Below are 18,531 nucleotides of genomic sequence, written 5' to 3' on the forward strand. Positions count from 1 at the left end.
ATCCCAGGTTTAAAAGGTATGTTGTATGCAGACAGGCTAAAAGAACTGAATCTATTCAGTCTTGAACAAAAAAGACTACGCGGCGATCTGATTCAGACATTCAACATCCTAAAAGGTAGAGACAATGTCGACCCAGGGGACTTCTTTTTTGACATGAAAAAAGAAACAAGGACCAGCGGTCACAAATGGAGATTACATAAAGGGGCATTCAAAACAGAAAATAGGAGGCACTTTTTTACACAGAGAATTGTGAGGGTCTGGAACCAACTCCCCAGTAATGTTGAAGCTGACACCCTGGGATCCTTCAAGAAGCTGCTTGATGAGAGTCTGGGATCAATAAGCTACTAACTACCAAACGAGCAAGATGGGCTGAATGGCCTCCTCTCGTTTGGAAACTTTCTTATGTTCTTATGTTCCTCTATCCTATTGTGCTTGTTAAGACATAGCGTGAATCTTGAAAACGTCTTGTTTGTTTAACAAAGCCAGCAGTCACTTTATTGATCACCCTGTGGATTAAACGCTATTGGAACACAGATGATTGTGTTGAAGATGTTAATAGACTTTCAATGTACGCGTTGTAGAGCTAAGCGTTTGTTGAGGCAGTTCAAGCGCTGCACATTCAGGCAGCCGGTTGCAGTCTTTACCTGTTTCCTAGATGTTTGCCATTTGGTCTTACTCTGGAAGGAGTAGAACAAAAGCTAAACCATTTGTTGAGAACCGCATTTGGGAGAAAACTTAAGTGTTTCAAAATGCATTTGTAAAGTGCATTTGTCTATTAGGTTGTTTATGGTGTGACAAAAAGAATGCTATCTCGAAAACGCAGTCCTGTCAAGCCGAAATAGCTCAGTTGGGAGAGCGTTAGACTGAAGATCTAAAGGTCCCTGGTTCGGTCCCGGGTTTCGGCAAGCACCAAGACATTTTGTTTTGTTTTATATTATTTTGAACTAAAAACAGAGCACATTTTTTTCTTCATTGTAATTGGAGGAAATAACAACGTACTAGTGCCATTTTCTAATGTGATTAAGAAATTCAAAAAGCATCGTCCCTGGGTGGGCTTGAACCACCAACCTTCCGGTTAACAGCCGAACGCGCTAACCGATTGCGCCACAGCGACCAACCTGCTCGACCGCTAAAGCATACGGGAGTGATTAGCAAGGCGAGATGCTGCAGAACCTGATCGAGGGAGCAGAACTCAGCCGAACCTGAAACCACAGCTAACAAGAAAGCAACACGGGGCAGGAAAGTCTATGTAATCCATTATGGCAGCACAACATACGTCATTTTGTTAGATAACACACTGGGGGTCCAACACAGCAGTGTGTGTAAATAGCTACAATGGAAACCAAATACTTACGGTTCAAATGAGAATCTTCATCAGATTTTAAGAACACATTTGACATACTTTACACTGCAAAGGAGGAAGGCAGGCAATGCAAATGAGGCGTGATCCATTGCTAAAAAAATACATGAAATCTCCCTTTGTGCTTCTCGGAAGACATACGACGGAGGGCGCACTTTTTCAGTTTGGGGAATGTTACAAATTAGCAGACTGTGCTTTAAAATACATATAGGGCGGGCTTCTCTGTTACAAAGAATTGTCACACTTTGTATTTCTCTCCATGATCCATTGGGACAGAATACGTAGATACATTAAAACTATTTGGAGAATGCGGGCATCGATCCCGCTACTTCTCGCTCCTTGTCTTGTGGCAGCGATTTTCATAGGCTACAATCGCTGCTTGATAAGAGCGATTCAGATTGTTCAATATTTTTTTTTTTTTTATTGGCAATGTAGTTGCCATTTGCAAATTCAAAAATAAATTGAACAATCAAAAATGATAATACTTGCTTTTGTATCACACGACAATCTTAAGGTATGCTTTAACGGCTAGGCTGTCTCAAGTTAGTTTGTATTGTTAATACCATACCTCTGTTTGATCGCTATACAATCAATATGTTGTGTAGGCTAAACTGTATAAATAAACGCCCGGAAACATTCAAATCCAAACACGTTAAAAGATGAAATAGTGTGGAATAGAAACAAAGAACTTGACCTCGACGTGATTTGAACACGTAACCTTCTGATCTGGAGTCAGAGGCGCTACCGTTGCGCCACGAAGTCCTGGGATTTTTTGTCCTTGTTATGGAATGCTAGAGTGCACAGCAAGCATGCCAAACGCATGGTAATGCCGACGCTCATACTAGGAAAACATTCAAGCGTCATGGCAAACAGCCGTCAATAGGTGTTCGTAGCCAGCAGGGCTATGAAGCTGTCGGAAGTGTGTTTGATTCTCAGCTTTAAAAGTAAAGAAAACATAAAACAATGCGATTTGCTTTTATAATGTTCATTAATTGAAACGTAGGCATAAACACAGTTGTACTGGCTGGGAATCGTTTCGGTTCAAATTCTTGGAAAGCAGCTATGCTGAGCAATAGATCACCAACGGGGGAAAGCTGGCAGTACTGAGTGACACAGAAGAAGGATTCTCTCAGCGCGTCTCCTCTGAATGCGCACTGGCACAAAGAGGCTTTGCTCATCTAATGACGTGGCGGAATGCAATAATGTATTGGGTTAATTTATCAACAAAAGAAACATAAATAAAAGTGTATGTAATTATTTGTGAATAAACTGTCTTGCTTATACGATGGGAGACCAGGACCTTACACCCGCAATTTAATGATCGGCCAACCCCAGAGAGACTTTGTCTTGACCAGGGATTAATATAATTTAAAAACATGCAGCAATGGTTCCACAGGGGATAGAACCCAGGGCCTTCTGCGTGTAAAGCAGACGTGATAATCACTACACTATGGAACCTAGGCAGGACTGTGTCGGTGCTCCTACATTATTGTCTACATGCATCTCAAATAATTACAATGTCATTTATCAGACCCTTCGGCGTTGTCTTTAAAAATTAAACTTCCCAGACCGAACGCAGGCTAACATTAAATCAATGAATCTTAAATATTTTCTATAGCGCCCCATATGCGATTCACAAAATCTACTTAAAAACAAGACAATATCTCATTGTAAGCCTGGTCGAACAAAAGAAGTCTTCAGTGTAATTTTAAACAAAGAGTGCTTTCCACGATTTACGATGCTTTAGAGAGACGGAATATTGGAATTGGCAGCCGAAACTGGGGGATAAAACTGCCCGTGATCAAAGTGGGCAGAAAAGCTGCATACTTTCCATAAGGTATTTTGGAGAAAAGAAAACGGATCTCTCTGATTTGCAACGTTTCTATGGTTCGGCCCGGCCACTGCCGTGTGTCTGGTTAAAACGATGAGTTCAGTTTTTTTTTTTCTTCCGCTTGGTAATTCAGTCTTGAGGCAACTGTAGCAGAGTGGCGCAGCGGAAGCGTGCTGGGCCCATAACCCAGAGGTCGATGGATCGAAACCATCCTCTGCTAGCCTGTTTTTCTTCTGTTAGCAAAGTAGTTTTTCTAAAATATAAACTGAACTGATTTGCAAATTCAAAAAATAAATTCATTAACAAAATAGAAAATATTTCGACTAGATGTATGCTTTCAATTTCTTCAAAAAGTAGTCTCAAGCTCGTTGATTCAGTCGCTTTAAAATCCACCTCTATGTCCCGCTGCAGCAGCGCTGTGTGCTGTGGCTCGAGCTTGTTTGACGAGACAGGCAATGCAAAAATGATAAAACTTGCTTTTGTATCACACGACAAACTTAACGTATGCTTTAACGGCTTGGCTGTCTCAAGTTAGTTTGTATTGTTAATGTAACACCTCGTTTTTGCCCAGTCGTTGTATCACATGAATTGAGCTTGCTAGTTGGGGGTGACGGTCTGCCAATACAAGTTAAGACTATATTTGCAAGGATCATTTCTAGAGTGAAACATGTTTTGAAGGGATTGGTCTCGGTATCCCCCAGGAGGAGCGGGAGTCTTTTCTTCTCAGCAACGAGCTGACAATGAGTGTTGTTTTTGGGCACCTGCTCGCTGCTACTGATGACCACTCCAATCTTCAGTCGGTGGATTGTTGAAGGAAGGGGACACATTTTGAGTGCGTATCTCATACTGGTAGAAACGCGGAAAAAAGAAACCATCAAGCCTAAAATTGTTCAGTTGTTTAAATCAATAAGCACATTTCAAATGGATCATTGCTAATGTTAAAACAATTTAAGAACACTTTAAGTAGGGCTTGACTAATATAAAAATATAGGCATGTTATTTGCACTACGCAGGACTAGATTGAGCTTAAAAAAAGGCATTACATCTGAAAATAACTTGTGTTTACCCCCACTTACAAGGAAAGCGTCAAACTTTGTATTCGTCCTCGTAACAGTGTTAGAAAATGTAAACAGCAGTTGGAGAATGCCGAAGTCGATCATCCTAGCATGTTAAACGAGGGCATTTCTCATGTAAGCCACATCCAGTAATAGATCGTTTGTACTGTTCTCAATGGTCCGCATCCCAGCCTGAGACCACGATCCAATTGTAAAACTTTACAATGCATTAGTAAGACCTTACCTAGAATATTGTGATCAGTTCTGATCACCTCTCTACAAAAAGGATATTGCTGCTCTAGAAAGAGTGCAAAGAAGAGCAACCAGAAATATCCCAGGTTTAAAAGGCATGTTGTATGCAGACAGGCTAAAAGAACTGAATCTATTCAGTCTTGAACAAAAAAGACTACGCTGCGATCTGATTCAGACATTCAACATCCTAAAAGGTAGAGACAATGTCGACCCAGGGGACTTCTTTTTTGACATGAAAAAAGAAACAAGGACCAGCGGTCACAAATGGAGATTACATAAAGGGGCATTCAAAACAGAAAATAGGAGGCACTTTTTTACACAGAGAATTGTGAGGGTCTGGAACCAACTCCCCAGTAATGTTGAAGCTGACACCCTGGGATCCTTCAAGAAGCTGCTTGATGAGAGTCTGGGATCAATAAGCTACTAACTACCAAACGAGCAAGATGGGCTGAATGGCCTCCTCTCGTTTGGAAACTTTCTTATGTTCTTATGTTCCTCTATCCTATTGTGCTTGTTAAGACATAGCGTGAATCTTGAAAACGTCTTGTTTGTTTAACAAAGCCAGCAGTCACTTTATTGATCACCCTGTGGATTAAACGCTATTGGAACACAGATGATTGTGTTGAAGATGTTAATAGACTTTCAATGTACGCGTTGTAGAGCTAAGCGTTTGTTGAGGCAGTTCAAGCGCTGCACATTCAGGCAGCCGGTTGCAGTCTTTACCTGTTTCCTAGATGTTTGCCATTTGGTCTTACTCTGGAAGGAGTAGAACAAAAGCTAAACCATTTGTTGAGAACTGCATTTGGGAGAAAACTTAAGTGTTTCAAAATGCATTTGTAAAGTGCATTTGTCTATTAGGTTGTTTATGGTGTGACAAAAAGAATGCTATCTCGAAAACGCAGTCCTGTCAAGCCGAAATAGCTCAGTTGGGAGAGCGTTAGACTGAAGATCTAAAGGTCCCTGGTTCGATCCCGGGTTTCGGCAAGCACCAAGACATTTTGTTTTGTTTTATATTATTTTGAACTAAAAACAGAGCACATTTTTTTCTTCATTGTAATTGGAGGAAATAACAACGTACTAGTGCCATTTTCTAATGTGATTAAGAAATTCAAAAAGCATCGTCCCTGGGTGGGCTTGAACCACCAACCTTCCGGTTAACAGCCGAACGCGCTAACCGATTGCGCCACAGAGACCAACCTGCTCGACCGCTAAAGCATACGGGAGTGATTAGCAAGGCGAGATGCTGCAGAACCTGATCGAGGGAGCAGAACTCAGCCGAACCTGAAACCACAGCTAACAAGAAAGCAACACGGGGCAGGAAAGTCTATGTAATCCATTATGGCAGCACAACATACGTCATTTTGTTAGATAACACACTGGGGGTCCAACACAGCAGTGTGTGTAAATAGCTACAATGGAAACCAAATACTTACGGTTCAAATGAGAATCTTCATCAGATTTAAAGAACACATTTGACATACTTTACACTGCAAAGGAGGAAGGCAGGCAATGCAAATGAGGCGTGATCCATTGCTAAAAAAATACATGAAATCTCCCTTTGTGCTTCTCGGAAGACATACGACGGAGGGCGCACTTTTTCAGTTTGGGGAATGTTACAAATTAGCAGACTGTGCTTTAAAATACATATAGGGCGGGCTTCTCTGTTACAAAGAATTGTCACACTTTGTATTTCTCTCCATGATCCATTGGGACAGAATACGTAGATACATTAAAACTATTTGGAGAATGCGGGCATCGATCCCGCTACTTCTCGCTCCTTGTCTTGTGGCAGCGATTCTCATAGGCTACAATCGCTGCTTGATAAGAGCGATTCAGATTGTTCAATATTTTTTTTTTTTTTTATTGGCAATGTAGTTGCCATTTGCAAATTAAAAAATAAATTGAACAATCAAAAATGATAATACTTGCTTTTGTATCACACGACAATCTTAAGGTATGCTTTAACGGCTAGGCTGTCTCAAGTTAGTTTGTATTGTTAATACCATACCTCTGTTTGATCACTATACAATCAATATGTTGTGTAGGCTAAACTGTATAAATAAACGCCCGGAAACATTGAAATCCAAACACGTTAAAAGATGAAATAGTGTGGAATAGAAACAAAGAACTTGACCTCGACGTGATTTGAACACGTAACCTTCTGATCTGGAGTCAGAGGCGCTACCGTTGCGCCACGAAGTCCTGGGAATTTTTGTCCTTGTTATGGAATGCTAGAGTGCACAGCAAGCATGCCAAACGCATGGTAATGCCGACGCTCATACTAGGAAAACATTCAAGCGTCATGGGAAACAGCCGTCAATAGGTGTTCGTAGCCAGCAGGGCTATGAAGCTGTCGGAAGTGTGTTTGATTCTCAGCTTTAAAAGTAAAGAAAACATAAAACAATGCGATTTGCTTTTATAATGTTCATTAATTGAAACGTAGGCATAAACACAGTTGTACTGGCTGGGAATCGTTTCGGTTCAAATTCTTGGAAAGCAGCTATGCTGAGCAATATATCACCAACGGGGGAAAGCTGGCAGTACTGAGTGACACAGAAGAAGGATTCTCTCAGCGCGTCTCCTCTGAATGCGCACTGGCACAAAGAGGCTTTGCTCATCTAATGACGTGGCGGAATGCAATAATGTATTGGGTTAATTTATCAACAAAAGAAACATAAATAAAAGTGTATGTAATTATTTGTGAATAAACTGTCTTGCTTATACGATGGGAGACCAGGACCTTACACCCGCAATTTAATGATCGGCCAACCCCAGAGAGACTTTGTCTTGACCAGGGATTAATATAATTTAAAAACATGCGGCAATGGTTCCACAGCGGATAGAACCCAGGGCCTTCTGCGTGTAAAGCAGACGTGATAATCACTACACTATGGAACCTAGGCAGGACTGTGTCGGTGCTCCTACATTATTGTCTACATGCATCTCAAATAATTACAATGTCATTTATCAGACCCTTCGGCGTTGTCTTTAAAAATTAACTTCCCAGACCGAACGCAGGCTAACATTAAATCAATGAATCTTAAATATTTTCTATAGCGCCCCATATGCGATTCACAAAATCTACTTAAAAACAAGACAATATCTCATTGTAAGCCTGGTCGAACAAAAGAAGTCTTCAGTGTAATTTTAAACAAAGAGTGCTTTCCACGATTTACGATGCTTTAGAGAGACGGAATATTGGAATTGGCAGCCGAAACTGGGGGATAAAACTGCCCGTGATCAAAGTGGGCAGAAAAGCTGCATACTTTCCATAAGGTACTTTGGAGAAAAGAAAACGGATCTCTCTGATTTGCAACGTTTCTATGGTTCGGCCCGGCCACTGCCGTGTGTCTGGTTAAAACGATGAGTTCAGTTTTTTTTTTCTTCCGCTTGGTAATTCAGTCTTGAGGCAACTGTAGCAGAGTGGCGCAGCGGAAGCGTGCTGGGCCCATAACCCAGAGGTCGATGGATCGAAACCATCCTCTGCTAGCCTGTTTTTCTTCTGTTAGCAAAGTAGTTTTTCTAAAATATAAACTGAACTGATTTGCAAATTCAAAAAATAAATTCATTAACAAAATAGAAAATATTTCGACTAGACGTATGCTTTCAATTTCTTCAAAAAGTAGTCTCAAGCTCGTTGATTCAGTCGCTTTAAAATCCACCTCTATGTCCCGCTGCAGCAGCGCTGTGTGCTGTGGCTCGAGCTTGTTTGACGAGACAGGCAATGCAAAAATGATAAAACTTGCTTTTGTATCACACGACAAACTTAACGTATGCTTTAACGGCTTGGCTGTCTCAAGTTAGTTTGTATTGTTAATGTAACACCTCGTTTTTGCCCAGTCGTTGTATCACATGAATTGAGCTTGCCAGTTGGGGGTGACAGTCTGCCAATACAAGTTAAGACTATATTTGCAAGGATCATTTCTAGAGTGAAACATGTTTTGAAGGGATTGGTCTCGGTATCCCCCAGGAGGAGCGGGAGTCTTTTCTTCTCAGCAACGAGCTGACAATGAGTGTTGTTTTTGGGCACCTGCTCGCTGCTACTGATGACCACTCCAATCTTCAGTCGATGGATTGTTGAAGGAAGGGGACACATTTTGAGTGCGTATCTCATACTGGTAGAAACGCGGAAAAAAGAAACCATCAAGCCTAAAATTGTTCAGTTGTTTAAATCAATAAGCACATTTCAAATGGATCATTGCTAATGTTAAAACAATTTAAGAACACTTTAAGTAGGGCTTGACTAATATAAAAATATAGGCATGTTATTTGCACTACGCAGGACTAGATTGAGCTTAAAAAAAGGCATTACATCTGAAAATAACTTGTGTTTACCCCCACTTACAAGGAAAGCGTCAAACTTTGTATTCGTCCTCGTAACAGTGTTAGAAAATGTAAACAGCAGTTGGAGAATGCCGAAGTCGATCATCCTAGCATGTTAAACGAGGGCATTTCTCATGTAAGCCACATCCAGTAATAGATCGTTTGTACTGTTCTCAATGGTCCGCATCCCAGCCTGAGACCACGATCCAATTGTAAAACTTTACAATGCATTAGTAAGACCTTACCTAGAATATTGTGATCAGTTCTGATCACCTCTCTACAAAAAGGATATTGCTGCTCTAGAAAGAGTGCAAAGAAGAGCAACCAGAAATATCCCAGGTTTAAAAGGCATGGTGTATGCAGACAGGCTAAAAGAACTGAATCTATTCAGTCTTGAACAAAAAAGACTACACGGCGATCTGATTCAGACATTCAACATCCTAAAAGGTAGAGACAATGTCGACCCAGGGGACTTCTTTTTTGACATGAAAAAAGAAACAAGGACCAGCGGTCACAAATGGAGATTACATAAAGGGGCATTCAAAACAGAAAATAGGAGGCACTTTTTTACACAGAGAATTGTGAGGGTCTGGAACCAACTCCCCAGTAATGTTGAAGCTGACACCCTGGGATCCTTCAAGAAGCTGCTTGATGAGAGTCTGGGATCAATAAGCTACTAACTACCAAACGAGCAAGATGGGCTGAATGGCCTCCTCTTGTTTGGAAACTTTCTTATGTTCTTATGTTCCTCTATCCTATTGTGCTTGTTAAGACATAGCGTGAATCTTGAAAACGTCTTGTTTGTTTAACAAAGCCAGCAGTCACTTTATTGATCACCCTGTGGATTAAACGCTATTGGAACACAGATGATTGTGTTGAAGATGTTAATAGACTTTCAATGTACGCGTTGTAGAGCTAAGCGTTTGTTGAGGCAGTTCAAGCGCTGCACATTCAGGCAGCCGGTTGCAGTCTTTACCTGTTTCCTAGATGTTTGCCATTTGGTCTTACTCTGGAAGGAGTAGAACAAAAGCTAAACCATTTGTTGAGAACCGCATTTGGGAGAAAACTTAAGTGTTTCAAAATGCATTTGTAAAGTGCATTTGTCTATTAGGTTGTTTATGGTGTGACAAAAAGAATGCTATCTCGAAAACGCAGTCCTGTCAAGCCGAAATAGCTCAGTTGGGAGAGCGTTAGACTGAAGATCTAAAGGTCCCTGGTTTGATCCCGGGTTTCGGCAAGCACCAAGACATTTTGTTTTGTTTTATATTATTTTGAACTAAAAACAGAGCACATTTTTTTCTTCATTGTAATTGGAGGAAATAACAACGTACTAGTGCCATTTTCTAATGTGATTAAGAAATTCAAAAAGCATCGTCCCTGGGTGGGCTTGAACCACCAACCTTCCGGTTAATAGCCGAACGCGCTAACCGATTGCGCCACAGAGACCAACCTGCTCGACCGCTAAAGCATACGGGAGTGATTAGCAAGGCGAGATGCTGCAGAACCTGATCGAGGGAGCAGAACTCAGCCGAACCTGAAACCACAGCTAACAAGAAAGCAACACGGGGCAGGAAAGTCTATGTAATCCATTATGGCAGCACAAAATACGTCATTTTGTTAGATAACACACTGGGGGTCCAACACAGCAGTGTGTGTAAATAGCTACAATGGAAACCAAATACTTACGGTTCAAATGAGAATCTTCATCAGATTTAAAGAACACATTTGACATACTTTACACTGCAAAGGAGGAAGGCAGGCAATGCAAATGAGGCGTGATCCATTGCTAAAAAAATACATGAAATCTCCCTTTGTGCTTCTCGGAAGACATACGACGGAGGGCGCACTTTTTCAGTTTGGGGAATGTTACAAATTAGCAGACTGTGCTTTAAAATACATATAGGGCGGGCTTCTCTGTTACAAAGAATTGTCACACTTTGTATTTCTCTCCATGATCCATTGGGACAGAATACGTAGATACATTAAAACTATTTGGAGAATGCGGGCATCGATCCCGCTACTTCTCGCTCCTTGTCTTGTGGCAGCGATTCTCATAGGCTACAATCGCTGCTTGATAAGAGCGATTCAGATTGTTCAATATTTTTTTTTTTTTTTATTGGCAATGTAGTTGCCATTTGCAAATTCAAAAATAAATTGAACAATCAAAAATGATAATACTTGCTTTTGTATCACACGACAATCTTAAGGTATGCTTTAACGGCTAGGCTGTCTCAAGTTAGTTTGTATTGTTAATACCATACCTCTGTTTGATCGCTATACAATCAATATGTTGTGTAGGCTAAACTGTATAAATAAATGCCCGGAAACATTGAAATCCAAACACGTTAAAAGATGAAATAGTGTGGAATAGAAACAAAGAACTTGATCTCGACGTGATTTGAACACGTAACCTTCTGATCTGGAGTCAGAGGCACTACCGTTGCGCCACGAAGTCCTGGGAATTTTTGTCCTTGTTATGGAATGCTAGAGTGCACAGCAAGCATGCCAAACGCATGGTAATGCCGACGCTCATACTAGGAAAACATTCAAGCGTCATGGGAAACAGCCGTCAATAGGTGTTCATAGCCAGCAGGGCTATGAAGCTGTCGGAAGTGTGTTTGATTCTCAGCTTTAAAAGTAAAGAAAACATAAAACAATGCGATTTGCTTTTATAATGTTCATTAAATGAAACGTAGGCATAAACACAGTTGTACTGGCTGGGAATCGTTTCGGTTCAAATTCTTGGAAAGCAGCTATGCTGAGCAATATATCACCAACGGGGGAAAGCTGGCAGTACTGAGTGACACAGAAGAAGGATTCTCTCAGCGCGTCTCCTCTGAATGCGCACTGGCACAAAGAGGCTTTGCTCATCTAATGACGTGGCGGAATGCAATAATGTATTGGGTTAATTTATCAACAAAAGAAACATAAATAAAAGTGTATGTAATTATTTGTGAATAAACTGTCTTGCTTATACGATGGGAGACCAGGACCTTACACCCGCAATTTAATGATCGGCCAACCCCAGAGAGACTTTGTCTTGACCAGGGATTAATATAATTTAAAAACATGTGGCAATGGTTCCACTGGGGATAGAACCCAGGGCCTTCTGCGTGTAAAGCAGACGTGATAATCACTACACTATGGAACCTAGGCAGGACTGTGTCGGTGCTCCTACATTATTGTCTACATGCATCTCAAATAATTACAATGTCATTTATCAGACCCTTCGGCGTTGTCTTTAAAAATTATACTTCCCAGACCGAACGCAGGCTAACATTAAATCAATGAATCTTAAATATTTTCTATAGCGCCCCATATGCGATTCACAAAATCTACTTAAAAACAAGACAATATCTCATTGTAAGCCTGGTCGAACAAAAGAAGTCTTCAGTGTAATTTTAAACAAAGAGTGCTTTCCACGATTTACGATGCTTTAGAGAGACGGAATATTGGAATTGGCAGCCGAAACTGGGGGATAAAACTGCCCGTGATCAAAGTGGGCAGAAAAGCTGCATACTTTCCATAAGGTATTTTGGAGAAAAGAAAACGGATCTCTCTGATTTGCAACGTTTCTATGGTTCGGCCCGGCCACTGCCGTGTGTCTGGTTAAAACGATGAGTTCAGTTTTTTTTTTTCCTTCCGCTTGGTAATTCAGTCTTGAGGCAACTGTAGCAGAGTGGCGCAGCGGAAGCGTGCTGGGCCCATAACCCAGAGGTCGATGGATCGAAACCATTCTCTGCTAGCCTGTTTTTCTTCTGTTAGCAAAGTAGTTTTTCTAAAATATAAACTGAACTGATTTGCAAATTCAAAAAATAAATTCATTAACAAAATAGAAAATATTTCGACTAGATGTATGTTTTCAATTTCTTCAAAAAGTAGTCTCAAGCTCGTTGATTCAGTCGCTTTAAAATCCACCTCTATGTCCCGCTGCAGCAGCGCTGTGTGCTGTGGCTCGAGCTTGTTTGACGAGACAGGCAATGCAAAAATGATAAAACTTGCTTTTGTATCACACGACAAACTTAACGTATGCTTTAACGGCTTGGCTGTCTCAAGTTAGTTTGTATTGTTAATGTAACACCTCGTTTTTGCCCAGTCGTTGTATCACATGAATTGAGCTTGCTAGTTGGGGGTGACGGTCTGCCAATACAAGTTAAGACTATATTTGCAAGGATCATTTCTAGAGTGAAACATGTTTTGAAGGGATTGGTCTCGGTATCCCCCAGGAGGAGCGGGAGTCTTTTCTTCTCAGCAACGAGCTGACAATGAGTGTTGTTTTTGGGCACCTGCTCGCTGCTACTGATGACCACTCCAATCTTCAGTCGGTGGATTGTTGAAGGAAGGGGACACATTTTGAGTGCGTATCTCATACTGGTAGAAACGCGGAAAAAAGAAACCATCAAGCCTAAAATTGTTCAGTTGTTTAAATCAATAAGCACATTTCAAATGGATCATTGCTAATGTTAAAACAATTTAAGAACACTTTAAGTAGGGCTTGACTAATATAAAAATATAGGCATGTTATTTGCACTACGCAGGACTAGATTGAGCTTAAAAAAAGGCATTACATCTGAAAATAACTTGTGTTTACCCCCACTTACAAGGAAAGCGTCAAACTTTGTATTCGTCCTCGTAACAGTGTTAGAAAATGTAAACAGCAGTTGGAGAATGCCGAAGTCGATCATCCTAGCATGTTAAACGAGGGCATTTCTCATGTAAGCCACATCCAGTAATAGATCGTTTGTACTGTTCTCAATGGTCCGCATCCCAGCCTGAGACCACGATCCAATTGTAAAACTTTACAATGCATTAGTAAGACCTTACCTAGAATATTGTGATCAGTTCTGATCACCTCTCTACAAAAAGGATATTGCTGCTCTAGAAAGAGTGCAAAGAAGAGCAACCAGAAATATCCCAGGTTTAAAAGGTATGTTGTATGCAGACAGGCTAAAAGAACTGAATCTATTCAGTCTTGAACAAAAAAGACTACGCGGCGATCTGATTCAGACATTCAACATCCTAAAAGGTAGAGACAATGTCGACCCAGGGGACTTCTTTTTTGACATGAAAAAAGAAACAAGGACCAGCGGTCACAAATGGAGATTACATAAAGGGGCATTCAAAACAGAAAATAGGAGGCACTTTTTTACACAGAGAATTGTGAGGGTCTGGAACCAACTCCCCAGTAATGTTGAAGCTGACACCCTGGGATCCTTCAAGAAGCTGCTTGATGAGAGTCTGGGATCAATAAGCTACTAACTACCAAACGAGCAAGATGGGCTGAATGGCCTCCTCTCGTTTGGAAACTTTCTTATGTTCTTATGTTCCTCTATCCTATTGTGCTTGTTAAGACATAGCGTGAATCTTGAAAACGTCTTGTTTGTTTAACAAAGCCAGCAGTCACTTTATTGATCACCCTGTGGATTAAACGCTATTGGAACACAGATGATTGTGTTGAAGATGTTAATAGACTTTCAATGTACGCGTTGTAGAGCTAAGCGTTTGTTGAGGCAGTTCAAGCGCTGCACATTCAGGCAGCCGGTTGCAGTCTTTACCTGTTTCCTAGATGTTTGCCATTTGGTCTTACTCTGGAAGGAGTAGAACAAAAGCTAAACCATTTGTTGAGAACCGCATTTGGGAGAAAACTTAAGTGTTTCAAAATGCATTTGTAAAGTGCATTTGTCTATTAGGTTGTTTATGGTGTGACAAAAAGAATGCTATCTCGAAAACGCAGTCCTGTCAAGCCGAAATAGCTCAGTTGGGAGAGCGTTAGACTGAAGATCTAAAGGTCCCTGGTTCGGTCCCGGGTTTCGGCAAGCACCAAGACATTTTGTTTTGTTTTATATTATTTTGAACTAAAAACAGAGCACATTTTTTTCTTCATTGTAATTGGAGGAAATAACAACGTACTAGTGCCATTTTCTAATGTGATTAAGAAATTCAAAAAGCATCGTCCCTGGGTGGGCTTGAACCACCAACCTTCCGGTTAACAGCCGAACGCGCTAACCGATTGCGCCACAGCGACCAACCTGCTCGACCGCTAAAGCATACGGGAGTGATTAGCAAGGCGAGATGCTGCAGAACCTGATCGAGGGAGCAGAACTCAGCCGAACCTGAAACCACAGCTAACAAGAAAGCAACACGGGGCAGGAAAGTCTATGTAATCCATTATGGCAGCACAACATACGTCATTTTGTTAGATAACACACTGGGGGTCCAACACAGCAGTGTGTGTAAATAGCTACAATGGAAACCAAATACTTACGGTTCAAATGAGAATCTTCATCAGATTTTAAGAACACATTTGACATACTTTACACTGCAAAGGAGGAAGGCAGGCAATGCAAATGAGGCGTGATCCATTGCTAAAAAAATACATGAAATCTCCCTTTGTGCTTCTCGGAAGACATACGACGGAGGGCGCACTTTTTCAGTTTGGGGAATGTTACAAATTAGCAGACTGTGCTTTAAAATACATATAGGGCGGGCTTCTCTGTTACAAAGAATTGTCACACTTTGTATTTCTCTCCATGATCCATTGGGACAGAATACGTAGATACATTAAAACTATTTGGAGAATGCGGGCATCGATCCCGCTACTTCTCGCTCCTTGTCTTGTGGCAGCGATTTTCATAGGCTACAATCGCTGCTTGATAAGAGCGATTCAGATTGTTCAATATTTTTTTTTTTTTTATTGGCAATGTAGTTGCCATTTGCAAATTCAAAAATAAATTGAACAATCAAAAATGATAATACTTGCTTTTGTATCACACGACAATCTTAAGGTATGCTTTAACGGCTAGGCTGTCTCAAGTTAGTTTGTATTGTTAATACCATACCTCTGTTTGATCGCTATACAATCAATATGTTGTGTAGGCTAAACTGTATAAATAAACGCCCGGAAACATTCAAATCCAAACACGTTAAAAGATGAAATAGTGTGGAATAGAAACAAAGAACTTGACCTCGACGTGATTTGAACACGTAACCTTCTGATCTGGAGTCAGAGGCGCTACCGTTGCGCCACGAAGTCCTGGGATTTTTTGTCCTTGTTATGGAATGCTAGAGTGCACAGCAAGCATGCCAAACGCATGGTAATGCCGACGCTCATACTAGGAAAACATTCAAGCGTCATGGCAAACAGCCGTCAATAGGTGTTCGTAGCCAGCAGGGCTATGAAGCTGTCGGAAGTGTGTTTGATTCTCAGCTTTAAAAGTAAAGAAAACATAAAACAATGCGATTTGCTTTTATAATGTTCATTAATTGAAACGTAGGCATAAACACAGTTGTACTGGCTGGGAATCGTTTCGGTTCAAATTCTTGGAAAGCAGCTATGCTGAGCAATAGATCACCAACGGGGGAAAGCTGGCAGTACTGAGTGACACAGAAGAAGGATTCTCTCAGCGCGTCTCCTCTGAATGCGCACTGGCACAAAGAGGCTTTGCTCATCTAATGACGTGGCGGAATGCAATAATGTATTGGGTTAATTTATCAACAAAAGAAACATAAATAAAAGTGTATGTAATTATTTGTGAATAAACTGTCTTGCTTATACGATGGGAGACCAGGACCTTACACCCGCAATTTAATGATCGGCCAACCCCAGAGAGACTTTGTCTTGACCAGGGATTAATATAATTTAAAAACATGCAGCAATGGTTCCACAGGGGATAGAACCCAGGGCCTTCTGCGTGTAAAGCAGACGTGATAATCACTACACTATGGAACCTAGGCAGGACTGTGTCGGTGCTCCTACATTATTGTCTACATGCATCTCAAATAATTACAATGTCATTTATCAGACCCTTCGGCGTTGTCTTTAAAAATTAAACTTCCCAGACCGAACGCAGGCTAACATTAAATCAATGAATCTTAAATATTTTCTATAGCGCCCCATATGCGATTCACAAAATCTACTTAAAAACAAGACAATATCTCATTGTAAGCCTGGTCGAACAAAAGAAGTCTTCAGTGTAATTTTAAACAAAGAGTGCTTTCCACGATTTACGATGCTTTAGAGAGACGGAATATTGGAATTGGCAGCCGAAACTGGGGGATAAAACTGCCCGTGATCAAAGTGGGCAGAAAAGCTGCATACTTTCCATAAGGTATTTTGGAGAAAAGAAAACGGATCTCTCTGATTTGCAACGTTTCTATGGTTCGGCCCGGCCACTGCCGTGTGTCTGGTTAAAACGATGAGTTCAGTTTTTTTTTTTCTTCCGCTTGGTAATTCAGTCTTGAGGCAACTGTAGCAGAGTGGCGCAGCGGAAGCGTGCTGGGCCCATAACCCAGAGGTCGATGGATCGAAACCATCCTCTGCTAGCCTGTTTTTCTTCTGTTAGCAAAGTAGTTTTTCTAAAATATAAACTGAACTGATTTGCAAATTCAAAAAATAAATTCATTAACAAAATAGAAAATATTTCGACTAGATGTATGCTTTCAATTTCTTCAAAAAGTAGTCTCAAGCTCGTTGATTCAGTCGCTTTAAAATCCACCTCTATGTCCCGCTGCAGCAGCGCTGTGTGCTGTGGCTCGAGCTTGTTTGACGAGACAGGCAATGCAAAAATGATAAAACTTGCTTTTGTATCACACGACAAACTTAACGTATGCTTTAACGGCTTGGCTGTCTCAAGTTAGTTTGTATTGTTAATGTAACACCTCGTTTTTGCCCAGTCGTTGTATCACATGAATTGAGCTTGCTAGTTGGGGGTGACGGTCTGCCAATACAAGTTAAGACTATATTTGCAAGGATCATTTCTAGAGTGAAACATGTTTTGAAGGGATTGGTCTCGGTATCCCCCAGGAGGAGCGGGAGTCTTTTCTTCTCAGCAACGAGCTGACAATGAGTGTTGTTTTTGGGCACCTGCTCGCTGCTACTGATGACCACTCCAATCTTCAGTCGGTGGATTGTTGAAGGAAGGGGACACATTTTGAGTGCGTATCTCATACTGGTAGAAACGCGGAAAAAAGAAACCATCAAGCCTAAAATTGTTCAGTTGTTTAAATCAATAAGCACATTTCAAATGGATCATTGCTAATGTTAAAACAATTTAAGAACACTTTAAGTAGGGCTTGACTAATATAAAAATATAGGCATGTTATTTGCACTACGCAGGACTAGATTGAGCTTAAAAAAAGGCATTACATCTGAAAATAACTTGTGTTTACCCCCACTTACAAGGAAAGCGTCAAACTTTGTATTCGTCCTCGTAACAGTGTTAGAAAATGTAAACAGCAGTTGGAGAATGCCGAAGTCGATCATCCTAGCATGTTAAACGAGGGCATTTCTCATGTAAGCCACATCCAGTAATAGATCGTTTGTACTGTTCTCAATGGTCCGCATCCCAGCCTGAGACCACGATCCAATTGTAAAACTTTACAATGCATTAGTAAGACCTTACCTAGAATATTGTGATCAGTTCTGATCACCTCTCTACAAAAAGGATATTGCTGCTCTAGAAAGAGTGCAAAGAAGAGCAACCAGAAATATCCCAGGTTTAAAAGGCATGTTGTATGCAGACAGGCTAAAAGAACTGAATCTATTCAGTCTTGAACAAAAAAGACTACGCTGCGATCTGATTCAGACATTCAACATCCTAAAAGGTAGAGACAATGTCGACCCAGGGGACTTCTTTTTTGACATGAAAAAAGAAACAAGGACCAGCGGTCACAAATGGAGATTACATAAAGGGGCATTCAAAACAGAAAAT

General features: G+C 40.9%; 16 non-coding genes across 16 annotated transcripts; 8 read left to right on the forward strand and 8 right to left on the reverse strand.

The window, feature by feature from the left end:
- The first annotated feature begins 832 nt into the window (after nt 1–832).
- On the forward strand, nt 833–905 carry trnaf-gaa (transfer RNA phenylalanine (anticodon GAA)). The gene has a single exon. It is a non-coding gene; the product is annotated as a tRNA-Phe (tRNA).
- Nucleotides 906–2,050: 1,145 nt separating this feature from the next.
- trnaw-cca (transfer RNA tryptophan (anticodon CCA)) lies at nt 2,051–2,122 on the reverse strand. Its single transcript has one exon. It is a non-coding gene; the product is annotated as a tRNA-Trp (tRNA).
- A 623-nt stretch (nt 2,123–2,745) lies between these two features.
- trnav-uac (transfer RNA valine (anticodon UAC)) lies at nt 2,746–2,818 on the reverse strand. Its single transcript has one exon. It is a non-coding gene; the product is annotated as a tRNA-Val (tRNA).
- A 1,003-nt stretch (nt 2,819–3,821) lies between these two features.
- LOC131699761 (small nucleolar RNA U3) lies at nt 3,822–4,028 on the forward strand. The gene has a single exon (XR_009308297.1). It is a non-coding gene; the product is annotated as a small nucleolar RNA U3 (small nucleolar RNA).
- Nucleotides 4,029–5,409: 1,381 nt separating this feature from the next.
- trnaf-gaa (transfer RNA phenylalanine (anticodon GAA)) lies at nt 5,410–5,482 on the forward strand. Its single transcript has one exon. It is a non-coding gene; the product is annotated as a tRNA-Phe (tRNA).
- A 135-nt stretch (nt 5,483–5,617) lies between these two features.
- Nucleotides 5,618–5,691, reverse strand: trnan-guu (transfer RNA asparagine (anticodon GUU)). Its single transcript has one exon. It is a non-coding gene; the product is annotated as a tRNA-Asn (tRNA).
- Nucleotides 5,692–6,628: 937 nt separating this feature from the next.
- Nucleotides 6,629–6,700, reverse strand: trnaw-cca (transfer RNA tryptophan (anticodon CCA)). Its single transcript has one exon. It is a non-coding gene; the product is annotated as a tRNA-Trp (tRNA).
- Nucleotides 6,701–8,397: 1,697 nt separating this feature from the next.
- Nucleotides 8,398–8,604, forward strand: LOC131699758 (small nucleolar RNA U3). Its single transcript, XR_009308294.1, has one exon. It is a non-coding gene; the product is annotated as a small nucleolar RNA U3 (small nucleolar RNA).
- A 1,381-nt stretch (nt 8,605–9,985) lies between these two features.
- On the forward strand, nt 9,986–10,058 carry trnaf-gaa (transfer RNA phenylalanine (anticodon GAA)). The gene has a single exon. It is a non-coding gene; the product is annotated as a tRNA-Phe (tRNA).
- Nucleotides 10,059–10,193: 135 nt separating this feature from the next.
- On the reverse strand, nt 10,194–10,267 carry trnan-auu (transfer RNA asparagine (anticodon AUU)). Its single transcript has one exon. It is a non-coding gene; the product is annotated as a tRNA-Asn (tRNA).
- Nucleotides 10,268–11,899: 1,632 nt separating this feature from the next.
- Nucleotides 11,900–11,972, reverse strand: trnav-uac (transfer RNA valine (anticodon UAC)). The gene has a single exon. It is a non-coding gene; the product is annotated as a tRNA-Val (tRNA).
- Nucleotides 11,973–12,976: 1,004 nt separating this feature from the next.
- LOC131699762 (small nucleolar RNA U3) lies at nt 12,977–13,183 on the forward strand. Its single transcript, XR_009308298.1, has one exon. It is a non-coding gene; the product is annotated as a small nucleolar RNA U3 (small nucleolar RNA).
- Nucleotides 13,184–14,564: 1,381 nt separating this feature from the next.
- Nucleotides 14,565–14,637, forward strand: trnaf-gaa (transfer RNA phenylalanine (anticodon GAA)). Its single transcript has one exon. It is a non-coding gene; the product is annotated as a tRNA-Phe (tRNA).
- Nucleotides 14,638–15,782: 1,145 nt separating this feature from the next.
- trnaw-cca (transfer RNA tryptophan (anticodon CCA)) lies at nt 15,783–15,854 on the reverse strand. The gene has a single exon. It is a non-coding gene; the product is annotated as a tRNA-Trp (tRNA).
- Nucleotides 15,855–16,477: 623 nt separating this feature from the next.
- Nucleotides 16,478–16,550, reverse strand: trnav-uac (transfer RNA valine (anticodon UAC)). Its single transcript has one exon. It is a non-coding gene; the product is annotated as a tRNA-Val (tRNA).
- Nucleotides 16,551–17,553: 1,003 nt separating this feature from the next.
- Nucleotides 17,554–17,760, forward strand: LOC131699763 (small nucleolar RNA U3). The gene has a single exon (XR_009308299.1). It is a non-coding gene; the product is annotated as a small nucleolar RNA U3 (small nucleolar RNA).
- The last annotated feature ends 771 nt before the right edge of the window (nt 17,761–18,531 follow it).

The sequence above is a fragment of the Acipenser ruthenus genome, chromosome 23 (genome assembly GCF_902713425.1).
Source record: "Acipenser ruthenus chromosome 23, fAciRut3.2 maternal haplotype, whole genome shotgun sequence".
NCBI lineage: Eukaryota > Metazoa > Chordata > Actinopteri > Acipenseriformes > Acipenseridae > Acipenser > Acipenser ruthenus.